Source organism: Anomaloglossus baeobatrachus, chromosome 4 (genome assembly GCF_048569485.1).
Source record: "Anomaloglossus baeobatrachus isolate aAnoBae1 chromosome 4, aAnoBae1.hap1, whole genome shotgun sequence".
Classification (NCBI taxonomy): domain Eukaryota; kingdom Metazoa; phylum Chordata; class Amphibia; order Anura; family Aromobatidae; genus Anomaloglossus; species Anomaloglossus baeobatrachus.
This window is the reverse complement of record NC_134356.1, coordinates 665,215,261-665,237,757: the sequence shown is the minus strand read 5'-3', so window position 1 is coordinate 665,237,757 and position 22,497 is coordinate 665,215,261. Positions and strand designations below refer to the sequence as shown.

The following is a 22,497-nucleotide window of genomic DNA, read 5'->3' as shown; positions in this document are numbered from 1 at the left end:
GACTGCAATCTGGGCCGGAGGAGCTCTACACTTTGCCCGCAGGCGCTGGCCCTGGGGAAACTGGTGCCTTGGCGGTGGCGGTGTCTCCCCGGTAATGGTCGGGCTGTTGCCGTCAATCGGGACTTTGTTGCTGGGGGATCTGCGTCCCCGTCGCTGACGGATTCGGCAAATTGGGCGACTCCTAGCCTTGCCGGGGTCCGAGAGGCCCCTGCCCTGGTGCTGACTGTCCTTCGGAACACTGCTCCAGACCACCGGGCACACAGCCAACGGGGTCCTTCCAGGAACTTCCAAACGGTCCCCCTCCGGACAGTCACCGCCGTCGCTGACCTTGCTGTTCTAGCCCTACACACAGCTGGGCTCTCAGGCTTTGCACTCTCTCTGCGCTGTCTCCACTTCTTGCTTTCCTCCTTTTCCACTTTCCTTTCCTTCACTTTCACTTCTGGTTGTTTACTCTAGCCCCTGCCTGGGCTAATCTGCTGTTCACTCGTTCATGTCCCTGACAGTTCTCCTGGTAACTTCCTGCCTCCAGAGTTGTGAGCTCCTGGGTGGGCGGAGCCAACCGCCTGGCCCACCCCCTGGTGTGCATCAACAGACTCTTGGAGGAAGGCAACAAGGGTTTCTGGTTAGCAGGTGTGCCTACCTGGAGTGTGGGGTGTAGTGGTGTTGTTATCTGTGTCCCCTGGCTTGCCCAGGGCGACACAACTGTCTGGAGGGGGACCGTTTGGAAGTTCCTGGAAGGACCCCGTAGGCTGTGTGTCCGGTGGTCTGGAGCAGTGTTCCGAAGGACAGTCAGCACCAGGGCAGGGGCCTCTCGGACCCCGGCAAGGCTTGGAGTCGCCGTAAATTGCCGAATCCGTCAGTGAAGGGGACGTAGATCCCCCAACAACCAAGACCCGAGTGAAGGCAACAGCCCAACCTGTACAACAGAGACACCGCCACCGCCAGGACACCAGTTTCTGAGGGCCAGCGCCTGCGGGCAAAGAGTAGAGCTCCCCCGGTCCAGCTTGAAGCCGGGGAGCGGGTTACCGGTGGGGACCCATCGCAACCAATTAGTACACAAGGTGCAAGGAAGAGGGACATCACCGTCACCTACTGGGAGAGCAATTGCAGCCGTCCGTGGGACCGTCTTACCAGCCGTTTGGTTTACCGTACAAACTGTGTCAACGTCTCAGGCTGAGTGAGTACCACAGTGCCGCAAGGCACAGCGCTGCCCCCGCGTCCCTGCGCCCACCAGGCCCTGCACCTCCCAACCGTCACCGGGCCCCGGGATCACCGACCCCTACCCACGGAGGGGCAACACAACACCTGGCTGCTCCTCATCACCATCCCCGGGACCCCCGTATTGAGCAGCGGTGGTGAAATCACCACAACCGTGGGTGGCGTCACGGACTATAAACAATCCCCACACCCAACAAACCCCTTTCACTCACGGGCGAGGAGTGCCGCTCGAGAGACCCCCGGGATCCGGCCTACAGCTCGAGCCACCACTGAGCAGCGGCCGCCGGACCCGAGCAGAAGGGGTGAGCGTAGTGTGCTGACACCCTCCTCCCCGCCCGCGACAACTTGGCGTCACGAACAGGATCTTACCGCTCTGCCGTTTGGTAGAGGTGCGCCTTGTTACCGCCGGAGGTATCCGGCAGAAAAATTTCAGAAGTCGCCATCTTTGGCGCGAAAAGTTCCCGCTCGAGCGTCTTCTCGAGCAGTAGAGGCGCGAAGGCAAAAACCCCGCCCCGAGAGAGGAGGGGCTGGAAAGAGCTAAGGGGGACGCGATGGCGGCTGGCCGCATGTAGCTGCGGCTATAAAAGCAGGGACGCCAGGACTCTGCAAACATACCGTTCCTGGAAGCAAAAGAAGAAGCCATCATGTGGATGCCGTCCCGCGACACCGTAGCCCCCGCGCCTGGAACCGCGGCGTGGGTGGAGATCCGAACCGCGCAGCTCTACCAAAGGCTGCAGGTCAGGATGCAGCTCCTCATGGAGGAGTGGGAGGCCGACATGGCGGACGTTGTAGCCACCGTGCGGAGACGCGAGGAGGAAGCGGAGAAAGGGAGGGTGAGTGACCCACGTCCCGATGCCCTTGAAGGGCCGGTCATCGCGGCTGTGGGGCCCGGTCCAAGCCCTCTCCCCCCGTTGCCTCCCTCGCCACCCGTCCCGGAGGCCGTGACCCCGCCACTAGGCCTGCTACCACTGCAACCGGTAGCAGTACCCAGCGTCCCCGCCCAAGCGGGCCGACCTGTAGCCGGAGCCCGCGGCACACCGGAGGTGTTACCGTGGAAGACGCCGAAAGTGGAACCGGAGGCATCCCATGAAACATCCCCCGAGCCGGAGCAGATGACCCGTTCTGAGCCGAAGGCCCGGCAGCGGAAAGCCCCTATGCCCATCCCCCACACCTCGGCTGAGGTAGCGCCGGGTTGTTGTTGCAAGGCAGCGCCCAAGGCCAAGACACCGCGGGACATGCCGCCCATAGTCCTGACAGTGGGCAACGTCCAGGATGTCCCGCGGGGCCCGACCCGTGCACCGGCGCTGGCAGCAGCGCCGTATTGGGATAGGGAGCCGGTACCGCTGGGCCTGGAGATCGCCGAGAGGGAGCGGAAGAAGGCCGAACTGGTGGCCAGAGCGATCCGGGAGAAGGAACACCTCCGGCAGGCAACCTCCCGTGCCCGAGGACCGTTGTACGTGGGGCAGGTGAGGCGGTTTGATGTCCGCCGGGGCTACGGGTTCATCTACGAGCCGGGCCTGGAGGCCGAAGTTTTTGTAGCCCGGCGGGATGTGAATGCCCACCTGCCTGAGGAGCATCCTGGCTGTAATCTGATGCCGGGTGATATCATCCAGTACACTCGGTTCTTTGGGGAGCGAGGGTGGTTTGCGCTGGACGCTAGATTGAAGGGCAGCCCAGAGGCCCTAGCAAGCGCCGCGCCCCCTCCCTTGGAAGGAGCACTGGAGCCTGGAAGTCCGGAGTAGGGCAGCGGATGCCCGTAGCACCGTCCCCGTGGGGACCACCTGTTTGTTGTTGAAAAAGTTTGAAAGTTTTGAAAAATGATATGAAAAGATGATGACCGAAGTTTCACCTGATTCACCGTGTGATTTGCAACCGGCTGGAGGAGGCACCGTTGTCCCCGTGGGGACCGTTTAAAAATGCATGGGAACTATCCATGGACAAGCCCGTGAACTTGCAGGGCAACCACAAACGTTAGTGGCTTGTAAATATGTTGGTTACCGTTACCGTTTTCCGCAGTGCCGTCTCCGGAGAGGCAGGTTGGAGGGAGGGCCCTCAGCAGAGCAGGCTGGGGCCCAGCCACCAAAGGAACCGGTGGCTACCCTCTGGAGGGAAGGACAGATCCCGCTCGGGTACCGTGTGCTGGACTGTGGGTCAAGGGGTGCTGCCTGGGCTTTAGGGGCAGCATCAGGGCCAGGTTGCTTGGGTGGGAGAGAGCGGAAACCGTAACCGTAAACCGTTTGCAACGTTAAAAGTAAATGTGCCTCCCGTCTTGGGAAGAGTTATTAAAAATGTATATATGTTAATTTCCAAATGTTATCTTTTTCAGAAAAATAAAACCGGTGTAGGACGGCAGCCCGCGGACGGTCTGCATTTTGCTAAGGGGGAATGTGTCGCCCTGGGCAAGCCAGGGGACACAGATCACACACCACCACACCCTACATCCCAGGTAGGCACATCTAAGCTGAACCAAAAATCCTTGTTGCCTTCCTCCAGAGGCTGATGATTCACACCAGGGGGTGGGCCAGGCGGTTGGCTCCGCCCACCAAGGAGATCACAGCTCTGGAGGCGGGAAGTACCAGGAGATAGAGTTTGGAGGAGGAAGTGGAAGGAGTGGAGGAGTAGCCCAGACAGGGCTAAAGTTAAACAGCAAGTGAAAGTAAGGAAAGTAAAGGAGAAACGGAGGAAAGCAAGAGTGGTGACAGAGAGAGAGAAAAGCCTGAAGAGTCCAGCTAAGTGCAGGGCAGGTCAGCAAGGTCAGCAACGGCGGTGACTGTCTGGAGGGGGACCGTTTGGAAGTTCCTGGAAGGACCCCGTAGGCTGTGTGCCCGGTGGTCTGGAGCAGTGTTCCGAAGGACAGTCAGCACCAGGGCAGGGGCCTCTCAGACCCCGGCAAGGCTTGGAGTCGCCGTAAATTGCCGAATCCGTCAGTGAAGGGGACGTAGATCCCCCAACAACCAAGACCCGAGTGAAGGCAACAGCCCAACCTGTACAACAGAGACACCGCTACCGCCAGGGCACCAGTTTCTGAGGGCCAGCGCCTGCGGGCAAAGAGTAGAGCTCCCCCGGTCCAGCTTGAAGCCGGGGAGCGGGTTACCGGTGGGGACCCATCGCAACCAATTAGTACACAAGATGCAAGGAAGAGGGGCATCACCGTCACCTACTGGGAGAGCAATTGCAGCCGTCCGTGGGACCGTCTTACCAGCCGTTTGGTTTACCGTACAGACTGTGTCAACGTCTCAGGCTGAGTGAGTACCACAGTGCCGCAAGGCACAGCGCTGCCCCCGCGTCCCTGCGCCCACCAGGCCCTGCACCTCCCAACCGTCACTGGGCCCCGGGATCACCGACCCCTACCCACGGAGGGGCAACACAACACCTGGCTGCTCCGCATCACCATCCCCGGGACCCCCGTATTGAGCAGCGGTGGTGAAATCACCACAACCGTGGGTGGCGTCACGGACTATAAACAATCCCCACACCCAACAAACCCCTTTCACTCACGGGCGAGGAGTGCCGCTCGAGAAACCCCCGGGATCCGGCCCACCACTCGAGCCACCACTGAGCAGCAGCCGCCGGACCCGAGCAGAAGGGGTGAGCGTAGTATGCTGACACCCTCCTCCCCGCCCGCGACACTTGCTTATTAGTTTAAGGTCATTTGTCCGTACACAATTGGAAGGGGGAAGGAGTTGTAACAGTGTGCCATATTAGTTGGCCTCCTTGGACGCTATTGTGATTAGGTCTGTAGTAGGATTCATTGTCCTGCATATGGTAGGAAGTTGTGGGTCTGTTGTTCCCCTCTGCAGGGGTCCTCCCTGATACACAGTCCTACAGACTGATCTGAGACCACCCTCCTTCATACTTGGAGTTACATGAAACAAATGTTCAAGGGGGTGGGATGTGATCACTTCTCCTAATCAGGGGACTGATCCCAAAAGAGATATAAAAGTAAGAAGACATGTTTGGTCAGTAGTTGGTGCTGTGAAGTGGACCATCTGTTGTTGTAGCCAAGTCCTGGTACCCATGGATGGAGTATAGAGTTTGGAGCTGGATACATTTGTTATGGTCATGATATCCTTCGTCTGGAGGAGCATAAGCACTATGGTTGCTGTAGAAATAAAAAATATTGCATCAACCCCAGATCATCACACCCGTCCTTCTGCAACTGGGTGGTAGGGCAATATTCCAATATGATAACGAACCCAAACACAAATCCAAGACCACCACTGCCTTGCTAAAGAAACTTACAGTAAAGGTGCTGGACCGGCCGAGCATCTCCAGACCTAAACCCTATGGAGCATCTGTGAGGCCTCATCAAACGGAAGGTGGAGGAGCCCAAGGTCTCTAACATCCACCAGCTCCTCATGGAGGATGGAAGAGGATCCAGCGGCACCTGTGAAGCTCCAGTGACCTCCAGTCCCAAGAGTTAAGGCAGTGCTTGAAAACAATGGTGGCCACACAAAATATTCATGTCCCATGAAAAGATTTAGAAAGATATTTACAAAATATGAGGGGTGTACTCACTTTTGTGATATCCTGTGAGTGTCACTATGGGCACATAGCTGTAAATTAAAAGAATATATATTGTTGGATTTTTCAGGCAGGTGACATCCAGGTATGCAGTACAGGTAAGTGATTTGGGAACGCTCATACCTCATGTGTGTCCTTCTGTGTCCTCAGTACCAGGCAGTCGCAACCAGTCACCAAATTACACAATCAGCTCATTGTGCCACCAAGTAACACAGGACACACTCAAGGTGAGAGAGCGGGAGAGACGGTGCTGCAGAGAGAGCGACAGCCAGGTGACACAGCGACTGCCAGGTGAGAAAGCGACAGCCAGGTGAGAGAGTGACAGCCAGGTGAGAGAGTGACAGCCAGGTGAGAGTGATAGCCAGGTGAGAGTGATAGCCAGGTGAGAGTGATAGCCAGGTGAGAGAGTGACGGCCAGGTGAGAGAGTGACGGCCAAGTGACAGAGTGACGGCCAGGTGAGAGAGTGACGGCCAGGTGAGAGAGTGATAGCCAGGTGAGAGAGTGATAGCCAGGTGAGAGAGTGACGGCCAGGTGAGAGAGTGACGGCGAAGTGAGAGAGTGACGGCCAGGTGAGAGAGCGACGGCCAGGTGAGAGAGTGACGGCCAGGTGAGAGAGTGACGGCCAGGTGAGAGAGCGACGGCCAGGTGAGAGAGTGACGGCCAGGTGAGAGAGTGACGGCCAGGTGAGAGAGCGACGGCCAGGTGAGAGCTCACAGAACATGGAGGGATGGTGGGTTTGTAGAGTGAACATATGGGGTGCTAGGTAGGTAAGGGGTTCAGTGACAAGACTATGGGATTGTTGAAAGCAGTCACGGGGTGCCACGTGTATCAGGATGCTGGGTGTGCAAGGGGTGTAATGACAGGGTACTCAGTGTGTAAGAGGTGCAGAGGCAAGGATGGCGGGTGCAGAGACAAGGATGGTGGGCGCAGAGACAGAGCTCTGAGCATGTGGAGTGAAGTGATAGGTGTTGGGTGTGTGGGGTGTACAGACCAGGAGCTGGGTGTGGGGTGTACGGACCAGGAGCTGGGTGTGTGGGGTGTATGGACCAGGAGCTGGGTGTGTGAGGTGTACAGACCAGGAGCTAGGTGTGGGGTGTACGGACCAGGAGCTGGGTGTGTTGGGTGTACGAATCAGGAGCTGGGTGTGTTGGGTGTACAGACCAGGAGCTAGGTGTGGGGTGTACGGACCAGGAGCTGGGTGTGTGGGGTGTACGGACTAGGAGCTGGATGTGGGGTGTACGGACCAGGAGCTGGGTGTGTTGGGTGTATGGACCAGGAGGTGGGTGTGTGGGGTGTACAAACCAGGAGCTGGGTGTGTGGGGTGTACAGACCAGGAGCTGGGTGTGGGGTGTACGGAGCAGGAGCTGGGTGTGTGGGGTGTACGGACCAGGAGCTGGGTGTGTGGGGTGTACGGACCAGGAGCTGGGTGTGTGGGGTGTACGGACCAGGAGCTGGGTTTGAGGGGTGTACGGACCAGGGGCATGAAGGTTATTGAGCAGAGACAGGTGTCTATGAGTGAGTGGTGCAATCACAGTGCATTGGGTACATTGGGCAAGGAGACAGCTGTAATAACAGGGCACTGGGTGTGTGCGAGTAAAGGGTTCTTTGTCTGTTGCACAGTGGCGGGGTGCTGCGTCCGTGCAGTGTAGGAATAGGGCGCCTAATATGTAATGAAAAGTAACAGGATGCTGGGTGTATGGGGTGAGGGAGCCGGGAGCTTTATACGCTGTGCGATGTCGGTGGTTAGTGGGTGAGGGGTGCAGGCATATGAGTCTTGGTTTTCTGAAAGCAGTAACTGGGAGACAGATGTACAGACTTTATAGGGTGTGAGGTGCTGTGACAAGGAGCTGGGTGTAGGATGAACTGATAAGATGCTTATTACAAAGGGTGCTTACTATGCAGAGTGCTTACTATGCAGAGTGCTTACTATGCAGGGTGCTTACTACGTAGCGTGCTTACTATGCAGGGTGCTTATTGCACATGGTGCTTACTATGCAGAGTGCTTACTATGCAGGATGCTTACTATGCAGGGTGCTTACTACACAGAGTGCTTACTATGCAGGGTGATTATTACACAGGGAGCTTACTACACAGGGTGCTTACTATGCAGAGTGCTTACTATGCAGGGTGCTTGCCATGTAGGGTGCCACTAGCTGTGGGTTGAATTAATGAGTGCTTACTATGCAGCGTGTTTACTACACAGAGTACTTACTATGCAGAGTGCTTATGTGCCGCCCCCACGCCAGCAGCCGGGCTGCTCGGATCCGCGGTGGCTCGAGGGGTCTCCGGACCCGGGGGTTGTGCGGCTTCTCAAATTTGAAGGGGGGGAGTATTTACAGGGGATGGTGTGGAAAGTTCGTGACGCCACCCGTGGTGCGTGGTAAGGTGGAGTACTACCGCTGCAGCTGGGAGTATCCGGTGGCGATGGAGTGGGCAGCCAGGTTTTTAACCCCTCCACGTGTAGGGGGGAATGCCCCGGGGACTCGGTGATGTGGGTAGGGACGTGCCGTTGGGACAGTAAGGGTCACTTGTGTACTCACTCAGTCCAATAACGCTGACACCGACAACTGTGGTAAACCAAAGTTCTGGACACCGCTGCCGCTTAGAGGGAGCACGTCTGGATCCCGTGCCCGTTGGTGTTGCCTGTTAGTCTGTGACCTTTGCCTTGGCACCTTGTCTTCTAGTTGATCCCTTTAGTGTAGAACTAATCGGGTCCCGCTCACCAATGTGGCTAACTGGGTGAGCTTGTTCTCAGGGTTCACGCTTAGGATTTTCTGGACCATATGTGTGGAAAGTCCTATCCCCCTCGTTCCGCTAGTACCCCGATTTTGGAGCGGGTGGAGAACGGATCTTGAAGGCTCCGTCCTCGTTGGGTAAATTGTCAGGACGCCTGAAGCTACTCCCTGACCTAGGGTCCATGTACCCCGTCGTGCCCTGGCCCCTGCCCGGTGATGACACAAGGTCGCCGGCTGTCCTCCTCGACAGTCCGTGCCCCTTTTCACAATCCCCTGCGACCGGGTCCAGCTCCTACTAGGCCCAGACAAACGTCTGCCACCTAGTAGTTCCAAGGAGCCCAGCTCCTGACCTCCTCTCACTTTCACCTCCAACACTACACTGTCTTGCTCCTGACACTCCTGACCTCCCCTTAACCAACCCCCCAAGTGGGCAACCCTATTCCACTCAGGCCGTCCACTGGTGTGTCTGGTGGGTGTGGTGCAGAGTGTTCCTAGGATTTTGATTAGTTTGTTCTTGGCAACACCAAAGGTTAGGGACCTTTAACCAAGGAAGAGATGGATACTGTACAGAAGGGCAGATTGCACAATACCCTATGACGTCCTGATAGGCCAGGGCTTCACATTCCTCCTTGGTTAAACGTAGCTCGTCCCCGAGATACAGGACATCAGAGGTTTATTTTTTTTTTTTTAACTGTAGAAAAAGGTAAGAAAATTAACATTTTTATTCACACATACATCCCTGATCAGGGAGGCTTGTCACTTAAACGTTACTTAACATTATTAAGAGTTCATCTCCCAACGGTGGGACGCTACCGGTTTCAGTGGTAGCGGAGACTCAACCTGCTCCATTGCAGCCTTTTCCCACAACAGCCCAGTCCCAATCTCCTAGATCCCATCAACTCGCCACCCAAACAACCTGACCCGCTGCATACCTATGGTGGGTCCGTGACCAGGTTAAGGTCCCGGGCGTTGTGTTAGACTACTCTGGTGGGCACAAAAGGTGCAACTATGTACAATAACACAAGTTCATGTTAGTCACACCAGTCCTGTGACCGTAGTCCATTTTTTTTACTATATAAATTCAACAAAGTCCATGTACCGGGTGTACACATTGTAAAGAATCTTGTTGCAAATTAGGTAACTTCTTCGTTCATTTAAAACCTTATTGATTACGCACTTATTCACTAACATTTTCTATATGGAAAATAATAAACTATGAAAAACAACAAACGAAAACACCGTTACCTAGCAGTTCTATGGCATCATTAAACCACTGATATTTTTCAACATTCTTCAAACTACCGGGTCCCGTAGCCACGCCTCCTTGTGACCACGTGCTACCAATGCCAGCACAAACCCTTCTTCGAGCATCGCATGCTTGGTCACCTCCAGGGCATACCAGCCCCACTCTCCGCAATGCCGGGTGTAGGTGACCATTTCTTCAGGTTGGAGATTGCGCTCGGGGTGCCCCCAGGGGAGGTGCTGCCCTACATCCCGCAGGGACATGAACACCCCAGCTGTGAGGCCTGCTTCTCGGATGAACCCCCACCCTTGCTCGGGGTCAAACCGATTCACGAGACCACGGCACCATGGCCCTCTAACTCATGAAGCAGCGCTCCTCACTTGCTCCTTCTCCTCTCTGTTGCGGGTGACAAGCTCCCGTCGTCGCCGATTTCGTGTAGTTATTTAGGCTTGTAATTGTTGATGGTGTCATTCCCAGTAGGGGGCGTCAGCATCCGGCCTCGGCTCCCTAGCTGGCTCTGGTTTTAAGTGGACTCTTGCGGATCCAACAGCCGTTGGAACACCGCGCGGCAGTGGAACCGGTGGATCTCTAGGCTCCACTTCCGCCTTGACAAACTGAAGAACCGACTGCTCTGCAGCTGGGGTTGCAGGGTCTGGGTGCTTCGCCTCTGAGGAAGCGCCCGGTGATGTGGCCAGGTCTGGTCTGGCCGGGGTCCGGATGACCGCTGTCATGACTGGAATGAGGGACAGAACCGGGGTTTCTGCAGCTAGAGCTTCACTTAAAGGCACCGAAGGTTCGGCTGCCGGGATTGGTGTGGGCAGCTCGGCGTCCGCCGAGGAAAGGGGTTGGTGATGGTGGAGTGCTCACCGCCAGCGGGGGGCGGTCCAGATCCCTCAGCCGCTGTGGCCGGATTTGGGCAATCAATAGGGACTAGGTAACCGCTTACCCTCTCTTCACGTGGGATTTCGATATCACGGGCTCGCACCGCCATCGCCAGGCTTCTCATCTCTTCCGTCCAGTGATTCAAGATAAACAGGAACTGCGTCCGCATTCTCCTGCACAGCTGCTCTTTCTCCTCCTCAATCCAGGTCGCGGTCCTGGGAACAGCACATTCCAGTGACCAGCTCCGCTCCGCTATCTTTCCTCTGCGCTGCCCAGGAACGTTATGTCAGAGTCCTGGAGTACCTGCTTTTCTTCTGCTGTAGTTATATTCCAGCACGCCCCCTCGGTTTTCACTCAGCACTCCTTCACGCGCTGTTGCCCTCTGGGAACTTCCGGTTTCGGCCTCACACTCGGGACGAAGGGCGGGGATTCTGCTTTGCGCGCTTTCTTGGGGAAGATGGCATTTTGGCCGAAAACATGGCAGAATTGGCGGGAAAAGGAATCTTGACTCGCGGTTTTCGATTTCTTAGGCGCACGTCACCCAGGTAAGTGGGTCCTGCTCGGATCCTGTTCGTGACGCCAGGTAATTTTAGGGTGTGCCGCCCCCACGACAACAGCCGGGCTGCACGGATCCGGATCCGTGGTGGCTCGAGGGGTCTGCGGACCCGGGGGTTGTGCGGCCACTCAAATTTAAAGGGGGGAGTATTTACAGGGGATGGTGTGGTGAGTTTGTGACGCCACTCATGGTGCGTGGTAAGGTGCAGTACCACCGCTACAGCTGGGAGTACCCGGTGGCGCTGGTGTAGGGGGAATGGGTAGGGACGTGCCGTTGGGACAGTAAGGGTCACTTGTGTACTCACTCAGTCCAATAACGCTGACACCGACAACTGTGGTAAACCAAAGTTCTGGACACCGCTGCCGCTTAAAGGGAGCACGCCTGGATCCCGTGCCCGTTGGTCTTGCCTGTTTGTCTGTGACCTTTGCCTTGGCACCTTGTCTTCTAGTTGGTCCCTTTAGTGTAGAACTAATTGGGTCCCGCTTACCAGTATGGCTAACTGGGTGAGCTTGCTCTCAGGGTTCACGCTTAGGATTTTCTGGACTGTATGTGTGGAAAGTCCTATCCCCCTCGTTGCGCTACTACCCCGATTTTGGAGCGGGTGGAGAACGGATCTTGAAGGCACTGTCCTCGTCGGGTAAATTGTCAGGACGCTACTCCCTGACCTAGGGTCCACGTACCCTGTCGTGCCCTGGCCCCTGCCTGGTGATGGCACAAGGCCGCCGGCTGTCCTCCTCGACAGTCCGTGCCCCTTGTCACAATCCCCTGCGACCAGGGTCCAGCTCCTACCAGGCCTAGACCAACGTCTGGCACATAGTAGTTCCAAGGAGCCCAGGTCCTGACTTCCTCTCACTTTCACCTCCAACACTACACTGTCTTGCTCCTGACCTCCCCTTAACCAACCCCCCAAGTGGGCGACCCTATTCCACTCAGGCCGTCCACTGGTGTGTCTGGTGGGTGTGGTGCAGAGTGTTCCTAGGATTTTGATTAGCTTGTTCTTGGCAACACCAAAGGTTAGGGACCCTTAACCAAGGAGGAGATGTATACTGTACAGAAGGGCAGATTGCACAATACCCTGTGACGTCCTGATAGGCCAGGGCGTCACACTTACTACACAGGGGCTTGCTATGCAGCATGCTTACTACACAGCGTGCTTACTATTACTTACTACAAGCCAGGACGTCACAAGTACTGCAACAGCACACCCCACACCCCGGTTAGGAACATCAAAGTCAGACACAAATCCTTGTTGCCTCCCACCAGGGGCTGATGTCCACACCAGGTGGGGTGGAGCCAGGTGGTTGGCTCCTCCCACTGAGGAGTTCACAACCCTGGAGGCGGGAAAAGCAAGTTAGTTGAAGTTCCGTGAGGGAAAGTGAAGGGTGGAAGTAGTAGTTGAGGAGCTGGAGCAGACTGACCGTGTCCGGGTACGTGGCCCGGGCACCTGAGAGCAAGGTTGGCAGACGGTGGTGACCGTCTGCAGGAGAGGCCGATTGACGCACAACAGTAAGGACCGGGGACGGGCGGTGGCCCGCCGGTACCGGATCGGGGAGCAAAGAGAAGCCAGCACCATCTGGCAGGGCCTACGGACCCCGACCAGGCTTGGAGTCGCTGTTAAACCGGTCAAATCCATCAGCGACGGGAACCTCCGGGGTTTCCCAGCAGTAAAGACCCGACTGAAGGCAACCGCTCAACCGTGAAGGGAAATACAGCTACCGCCACAGCTAGGGTTCCCAGGGCCAGCGCCTGCGGGCAAAAGAGGCTCCTCTGGCAAACACACCGCTGGGGAGCGGGCTACCGGTGGGAAGCCATCGGGGCCGAAAACACAACAAAGGTGCAGGGAGAGACAGTCACTGTCAACCTACCGGGAGTGATCACCGCAGCCGCCTATGGGACCCGTCAATCCAGCTGTCTGTTTTACCAGAGACTCTGCGTACGTTACTGGCTGAGTGAGTACCACCGTGCCGTCTGGCACCGCGCTGCCCCCGCGACCCTGCACCTCGCCAAACCCCGCCATCTACCTTCCAGTCACCATCACCGGGCCCCGGGACCACCAAATCCCCCTACACACGGAGGGGAGAGAAACATCTCGGCTGCTCCCTGTCATCGCTCCCGAGATCCCCCGTCCAGAGCAGCGGTGGTGTCCGCACCTCACCTCAAACCGTGGGTGGCGTCACGGACTGACTTCCCAAACCCAAAAATGATCCCCTTTCACTCACGGGTGAGAAGCGCCGCTCAAGTCCCCGGATCCGGCCCACCGCTTGAGCCACCGAGCAGCAGCAGCAGCGCCGGACCCGAGCATGGTGAGCGCAGCGTTCCCTCCCCGCCCGCGACAACTTGGCGTCACGAACAGGATCTTACCGTTCTACCGCCTGGTAGAAGTGCGCCTTGTGTCCCGCCGGAGGTGTCCGGCCGAAAATTTTCAGAAGCCGCCATCTTGGGCGCGAAAAGTTCCCCGCTCGAGCGTCTTCCCGAGCAGTGGAGGCGCGAAAGCCGAAGCTCCGCCCCTGAAGAGGAGGTGCCGAAAGAAACCAAGGGGGGACGGATGGCGTCCGGCCGCATGTAGATCGCGGCTATAAAAGCAGGGACGCCAGGACCCTGCAGCCATCTTTGGGTTCCTGGAAGGTACCGTTACCAACATGTCCACCCCGTCCAGCGACGCAGAGATTACGGAGCCGGTGCCCGGAACGGCGGCATGGCTCAGGGCCCGAACGGCGGGTATCTGCCGGCGCTACCGGGATCAGATATGTCTTCTGATAGAGCAGTGGACCGCGGAGGTGGAGGAGGTAGCTGCGGTCGCCCGGGTGTACGGGATGGAGGCCATGATGGAGGAGCTGGTGAGTGACCCACGCCCCTGTGTCCCCGATGGTCTGGCCGCTGCGGCTGAGGGACCCGGTCTGCCCCTGGCCCCCATACTGCCTCCGTTTTCCCTGCCCGTGCGCTCCGCTACTGCTGGTCCATCTGACTTACACCCCCTTGTAGCGGTAGCCGAAAGAATGGCGAACCCGGAGACTGCGGCAGCTGGCGGCAACCCGCCTGGCACAGGGACAGATGATAGTGACTCCGGGCCTGACACAGAGCCTGTTTTGGAGGAGGACGAGGGAGTCGTCGCCTTGTATGGCATGGAGGCCACTTACATCTCCCGGAGCGGAAATAATGGATACCGGGCGGCCCTTCCTCGTCGCGCCTGCTATGCGCTGGAGGGGTTGGTACCCGTGTTCTTCCACCCGGGGCCGGGTGAAGAGGACGAAAGTGAGCAGTGATGGCAACGGTTCCCCGCTGCAAGTTGTCCCCATTGGGACCACCAGCACCGTTGTGTGATGTTCTTGAATGTATAAGTATGTAACCGAATGATAACAGGAAGTAATCAACCGAACTGTGAACAGATTAGCATTGTGATTGACCCGGCCGTTGCCGGCAAGTTGTTCCCGTAGGGACCCTTTGCACCTTGCGTAAGGAACTACTTACGGACAAGCCCGAGAACTTGCAGGGCAACCACAAACTTGTGGCATGTAAATAAAAATGTTGGCTTTTACCGTTACCGCCTCCAGAGAGGCTTATTTGGGAGGATGGGCCTGGAGGAAAGGGATGGCCCAGGTATGCCACTACCGTAACCGGTGGCGATCCTCCGGGGGTCCATGGACGCGGGGTCCCCTGAAAGAAACCGTACCCGCTCGGGCAATTTGGTTCTGGACTGGAGCAAGGGGTGCTGCCCACTTCTTAGGGGCAGCATCAGGGCCAGGTTGTTTGAGCGGGGGGGAGAGCGGAAGCCGTTAACGTTAATAAAAGACTACCGTTTAGTAACGTTAAAGTACCGTGCCTCCCTTTATGGGAAGTTTTATAAAGAAATGCATATGTTGATGTTGATGTGTTTTCTACTTTTTGCAGTTTAAAAGAAAATAAAACCGGTGATGGACGGGCAGCCCGTGGACAGTCTGCGTTTAACCAAGGGGGAATGTGGCGCCCTGGACAAGCCAGGACGTCATAAGTACTGCAACAACACATCCCACACCCCGGTTAGGAACATCAAAGTCAGACACAAATCCTTGTAGCCTCCCTCCAGGGGCTGATGTCCACACCAGGTGGGGTGGAGCCAGGCAGTTGGCTCCTCCCACTGAGGAGTTCACAACCCTGGAGGCGGGAAAAGCAAGTTAGTTGAAGTTCCGTGAGGGAAAGTGAAGGGTGGAAGTAGTAGTTGAGGAGCTGGAGCAGACTGACCGTGTCCGGGTACGTGGCCCAGGCACCTGAGAGCAAGGTTGGCAGACGGTGGTGACCGTCTGCAAGAGAGGCCGATTGACGCACAACCGTAAGGAGTGGGGATGGACGGTGGCCTGCCGGTACCGGATCGGGGAGCGAAGAGAAGCCAGCACCATCCGGCAGGGCCTACGGACCCCGACCAGGCTTGGAGTCACCGTTAAACCGGTCAAATCCGTCAGCGACGGGAACCTCCGGGGTTTCCCAGCAGTAAAGACCCGACTGAAGGCAACCGCTCAACCGTGAAGGGAAATACAGCTACCGCCACAGCTAGGGTTCCCAGGGCCAGCGCCTGCGGGCAAAAGAGGCTCCTCTGGCAAACACACCGCTGGGGAGCGGGCTACCGGTGGGAAGCCATCAGGGCCAAAAACACAACAAAGGTGCAGGGAGAGACAGTCACCGTCAACCTACCGGGAGTGATCACCGCAGCCGCCTGTGGGACCCGTCCATTCAGCTGTCTGTTTTACCAGAGACTCCGTGTACGTTACTGGCTGAGTGAGTACCACCGTGCCGTCTGGCACCGCGCTGCCCCCGCGACCCTGCACCTCGCCAAACCCTGCCATCTACCTTCCAGTTAACATCACCGGGCCCCGGGACCACCAAAATTCCCCCTACCCACTGAGGGGAGAGAACCATCCCAGCTGCTCCCTGTCAACGCTCTCGGGATCCCTGTACAGAGCAGCGGTGGTGTCCCAACCTCACCACATACCATGGGTGGCGTCACAAACCGACATCCCAAACCCCACCAAACCATCCCTTTCACTCACGGGCGAGGAGCGCCGCTCGAGTCCCCGGATCCGGCCCACCGCTCGAGCCACCGAGCAGCAGCAGCGCCGGACCCGAGCATGGTGAGCGCAGCGCCCTCCCCGCCCGCGACACTTACTATGCAGGGTGCTTATTACACAGGGTGCTTACTATGCAGAGTGCTTGCCATGTAGGGTGCCACTAGCTGTGTGGGTTGAAATAATGAGGAAGGATGATAATGTGAGTGGTAAAGTTGATGGTATTTGGAGTCTATAGTGCAGCATCAGACCTGGGTGTACGGACAGTGTTAAAAAAATATACTCTTAAATATATTTTTCTTCAAATACGTAAAAGCGCATGAAAGAAAGAACTTCAAAAATGTAAAAAATAAATGTATTTTATCTATTTAAAAATGGTTGCCAAAATTCAGTTACAAAAAGGAAAAATAATATACTTCATTAGCTTACGTAAAAAGTTCAATGAGTCCATACAAATCAATAGAAATCTTCATCTATTTCACCTTGGTTCCCAAATAGAATCATGTTGCAGGACTGATAGATATATCTTGCTTCGTCTTGGGTGAATGCAGGATAGGCTGGATGTATGGATCCGCTTCGACATGTGTGGATTGACTCTCGGAGCAGGAGTGAGCAGCCACCCCCTCCCACCGTGTTATATGACAATTGTCCAATCCATATAGGGTGTTTCAGTTGTACACAGTTACACATGACATAATCATTAGAAGTTTCCAGAAGGAAGGATATATATATATATATATATATATATATATATATATAATAGGTACCATGCTATGTCAGCATCTATCCATACTTAATACAGATACCTTATTATTTATTCCTTATAAAAACTTTATCAATAAGCTATGCCCTTCCAATATAGACAAAACTGTGAAAACATATAATATGTCCTACTACAAAATGTTTGATAACTAGATGTATTAATTTTAATGTTTTTACAATTCCCCCTTGAAGCGGGTGAATGATTAATTATTATTAATGAAACCCCAAAAATGAATTAATACATCATTAAAATAACAAATCTTCTTTCCTTATTTGGCGATAATGGATTAATATCAATAATAATGATGAATAATAATCAATTTGCATTATTCATGTTGTAAGTTCAATAATATAATAATGTGGATTCATGTTATGGTAGGCCGTGACTGATAATCATATAAAATATATATAATTATACTTTCCTAAATTTAAAAGATGCAAAACAAATCCGGTCACCATATGATGTCCTCTGAGATGATCTCTTCTAAAAATAAATGTATTTTATCTATTTAAAAATTGTTGCCAAAATTCAGTTACAAAAAGGAAAAATAATATACTTCATTAGCTTACGTAAAAAGTTCAATGAGTCCATACAAATCAATAGAAATCTTCATCTATTTCACCTTGGTTCCCAAATAGAATCATGTTGCAGGACTGATAGATATATCTTGCTTCGTCTTGGGTGAATGCAGGATAGGCTGGATGGATGGATCCGCTTCGACATGTGTGGATTGACTCTCGGAGCAGGAGTGAGCAGCCACCCCCTCCCACCGTGTTATATGACAACTGTCCAATCCATATAGGGTGTTTCAGTTGAACACAGTTACACATGACATAATCATTAGAAGTTTCCAGAAGGAAGGATATATATATATATATATATATATATATATATATAGGTACCATGCTATGTCAGCATCTATCCATACTTAATACAGATACCTTATTATTTATTCCTTATAAAAACTTTATCAATAAGCTATGCCGTTCCAATATAGACAAAACTTCGAAAACATATAATATGTCCTACTACAAAATGTTTGATAACTAGATGTATTAATTTTAATGTTTTTACAGACAGTGATCACAGTCTGTTGAAAGTAGTGTGTTGGAAAAGTAGTATGTTGGGAAAGTAGTATGTTGGGAAGACAGTGTGAACTGAGCCTTGTAGTCTATGGGCAAAGACAGGAGTCCAGGTATGTGAGGTACATTAGCAGTGTGTTGGGTGTTCAAAATGTGCAGTAAAGTAACATAGTGCCAGGTGTTTGGGGTGAAGTGACAGGGTGCTGGGTGTTTGGGGTGACGTGACAGGGTGCTAGGTGTTTGCGGTGAAGTGTCAGGGTACTGGGTGTTTGGCGTGAAGTGACCGGGTGCTTGGTAAGTATAACCATTAGAGAGTAGTATGTATGGGCAGCACCATTGTGGATCAGATCTGAGCTCTGATTAGTGCTACTGGCTGTAGGGGGCGCTCTGTTTATATACCGTAGTAGTTTCTGTATGTGTATGTGTGTATATATATATATATATATATATATATATATACAGTGCCTACAAGTAGTATTCAACCCCCTGCAGATTTAGCAGGTTTGATAAGATGCAAATAAGTTAGAGCCTGCAAACTTCAAACAAGAGCAGGATTTATTAACAGATGCATAAATCTTACAAACCAACAAGTTATGTTGCTCAGTTAAATTTTAATAAATTTTCAACATAAAAGTGTGGGTCAATTATTATTCAACCCCTAGGTTTAATATTTTGTGGAATAACCCTTGTTTGCAATTACAGCTAATAATCGTCTTTTATAAGACCTGATCAGGCCGGCACAGGTCTCTGGAGTTATCTTGGCCCACTCCTCCATGCAGATCTTCTCCAAGTTATCTAGGTTCTTTGGGTGTCTCATGTGGACTTTAATCTTGAGCTCCTTCCACAAGTTTTCAAGTGGGTTAAGGTCAGGAGACTGACTAGGCCACTGCAACACCTTTATTTTTTCCCTCTTGAACCAGGCCTTGGTTTTCTTGGCTGTGTGCTTTGGGTCGTTGTCTTGTTGGAAGATGAAATGACGACCCATCTTAAGATCCTTGATGGAGGATCTTCCCATGGATGCGGACCAGATGGCCAGGCCCCTTGGCTGAGAAACAGCCCCACAGCATGATGCTGCCACCACCATGCTTGACTGTAGGGATGGTATTCTTGGGGTCGTATGCAGTGCCATCCAGTCTCCAAACGTCACGTGTGTGGTTGGCACCAAAGATCTCGATCTTGGTCTCATCAGACCAGAGAACCTTGAACCAGTCTGTTTCAGAGTCCTCCAAGTGATCATGAGCAAACTGTAGACGAGCCTTGACATGACGCTTTGAAAGTAAAGGTACCTTACGAGCTCGTCTGGAACGGAGACCATTGCGGTGGAGTACGTTACTTATGGTATTGACTGAAACCAATGTCCCCACTGCCTTGAGATCTTCCCGGAGCTCCTTCCTTGTTGTCCTTGGGTTAGCCTTGACTCTTCGGACAAGCCTGGCCTCGGCACGGGTGGAAACTTTTAAAGGCTGTCCAGGCCGTGGATGGCTAACAGTAGTTCCATAAGCCTTCCACTTCCGGATGATGCTCCCAACAGTGGAGACAGGTAGGCCCAACTCCTTGGAAAGGGTTTTGTACCCCTTGCCAGCCTTGTGACCCTCCACGATCTTGTCTCTGATGGCCTTGGAATGCTCCTTTGTCTTTCCCATGTTGACCAAGTATGAGTGCTGTTCACAAGTTTGGGGAGGGTCTTACTGAGTCAGAAAAGGCTGGAAAAAGAGATAATGAATCCAAACCTGTGAAGCTCATTGTTCTTTGTGCCTGAAATACTTCTTAATACTTTAGGGGAACCAAACAGAATTCTGGTGGTTTGAGGGGTTGAATAATAAATGACCCTCTGAATAAACTTTTCACAATTTAAAAAAAAAAAGAAATAACATTCTTTTTTGCTGCATTTCACACTTCCAGGCTGATCTACAGTCCAAATGTCACAATGCCAAGTTAATTCCGAATGTGTAAACCTGCTAAATCTGCAGGGGGTTGAATACTACTTGCAGGCACTGTATATAAAATGTACTGTATATATAGAATTTTTTTTCTCTCAGCTCTTGTTATATGTTTGTACCCATGAAGCATAAACCTGGCCCACAATAATATTAACTTGTCATTGGTGTTCACAGTGTCCGGAGCAGGGCGCAGTGCGTTAGAGGAGGGCTGTGCATAGTACAGTATGTCATTGCCTGGGATGGGACGTTTAGCTTTCCAAGGTCACTCCATGTGTATGGAAAAGGCCGGTGAACGATGGGGCGTTGATGAGGTTGCACTACGTTGTATATTTAGTATAAACATGTTGTGGTTCTGGCTGTGATAATTACAGTCTGTGATAATCAGTGTTTCATGTCCCCGCTTCACACATGCCCCCATCTCCATCATCGTCCCTGAGGTTATAGAGCTTCCTTTACCACTTGGTGTCTCCTCAGATGCCACCTGAAGTGCCAAACACTGGTTCTCCCATAATGTAAGTCACAGATGATCCCAAAATGCCAGCTACTGATGCCCACCATTGTGCCAGGCACATATGTGCCCTTTACTGCCAGTCACAGAGGTCTCCATAATGCCGGTCAGAGCTGCCCCAGATGTCACCATAGATGCCCAACATGCTGCTGGCCGTAGATACCCTTGGAATGCCAGCCAAAGGGAGATCTGAGTCTAGAAGAGGGATATGAGGAACCAGTAGAAGAGAGGTCAGCTGTCTATAGCCCCCCTGGGTGTGGTGACAGTCCCGGCTGGGATTTGTAGTTCCACACCCTCTGCCGTAGAGTGACCCCGATGCAGGTTCACAGTCCTGTATGTGTGGATGTGGTCTTCCCGGGTTAATAAGTAGTCGCTCTCGCTCTCGGTGACTGTCTCTTACCAGCACTGTGTGTGTGTGGCTTCCACTGACACTGACTATCAGTAAATATCTCCCCATCTGTTTGACAGAAACCAGTGAATTCCAGCAAATCCAGGATTTCTGAGTTAAGGTGAGTGTCATCGTCACCCCCTGTATCCAGGGACGGTATCACACGGTAGACTTAGATACACCAGCTCAGCAGACAGTATCACAGATGGTAGGTTTCCGAAGATAGGCTTGGATACACCGGCTCAACAAACAGGATCACATATCACCAAGGCTTAGATACACCTGCCTATCAGACCGTATCACAAACAAAAATATGGCCAGTTTCTGCCTAAGGCTGGTTGCACACTTTCAACATTGATGGCCTGACTGCGGACATGCGATGTCCGGACCGGCTGTGGTTGTGCTTATCGTACTCGGCAGCCTCGAAGGTAAATATGAGGCTTTAATTTCAGGTCTGAAGACATCACAATCAGTACTTGGACTGCAAATATCAGTCGTGTGAAACCGGCCTTCTACTAAGGTCGCAAGATTTAGTATTGGTGGGGGTCTGATACCCGATCCCCTCACCAATTATCGTATGCAGAGTATGAAGTTGGGACACCAAAGGTCCACACTGTCTGTAGTGCTTGTTCTCAGATCTTATGGCATAGACCACATTCACTTGAACAGGAGCTGAGCTTCAGTACACCCAGTTGTGGTGGGAGCTGCAAACAGATTGCTGGGGTGTCATGGATGTGTTACGCTTGACAGACAACCCTGTGGTGTCCGGCTGCAGAAGGTCGCTGTTTTTGGCTATACAGATTGCTCCTTGATATTTCATTCTTTCTCTCTGGTGTGTATTAGTTCCAGGTATCTTCTCTGTCAGAGTTAACTCTTTCCCTTTTGGCACCCTACAGACACCTTAGCTATTCAGCTCCTAATCCTTATCCCCACTCCCTGTGTACACACATATATATATATTTATTTATATACAGTGGGACCTTGGATTGCGAGTATAATTGGTTACAGGAGTGTGCTCTTAAACAAAGTTACTCTTATATCAAAGCATATTTTCCCATAGGAAATAATTGAAATGCAGATAATTCGTTCCACAACCCAAAAATATTTACTGTATTTATACAAACTAATTACAGTAATACAAAATAATGAACTGTATTCATATAAAATTATTACATTACACTAATACAAAATACTGTACAGTAACAGCATATCAAACAAATTAAACTGCACATTAGCTTACAATAGAATTGTTGGTGTGCGAGAGGTACAGTATAAGCGATGTGCTGCACTGGTCATCAATAAGACAGTACAATACTATATCCACAAATGCAAATTGATAGACATGCTATATAGTATATAGTGTACTGTGCAATGGAATACTGTATACAGTACATATGTACAGAAATTTACCATCAGAGCGCGGTGAAAGGACGGAACCAGAAGTGTGAACAGTGAGTATTTGCTCTTATTGCAAAACATTGCTCTTAAACCAAGTTACAATTTTTTAGAAAGCTTTGCTTGTCTTGCAAAACACTCTCAAACCAAGTTACTCTTAAACCAAGGTTCCACTGTATATATATAAAAAATACATATATATATATATATATGTACAGTATATATA

General features: G+C 52.7%; 1 protein-coding gene across 1 annotated transcript in view; it reads left to right on the top strand.

The window, feature by feature from the left end:
* Positions 1-5,956: 5,956 nt before the first annotated feature.
* The window catches only part of MISP3 (MISP family member 3), a 72,272-nt gene continuing 55,731 nt past the window's right edge, over positions 5,957-22,497 (top strand). Inside the window, exon 1 of the mRNA XM_075346640.1 lies at positions 5,957-6,033. The gene's annotated coding sequence lies outside the window, so the exon portion shown is untranslated. The remainder of the gene's footprint in view (positions 6,034-22,497) is intronic.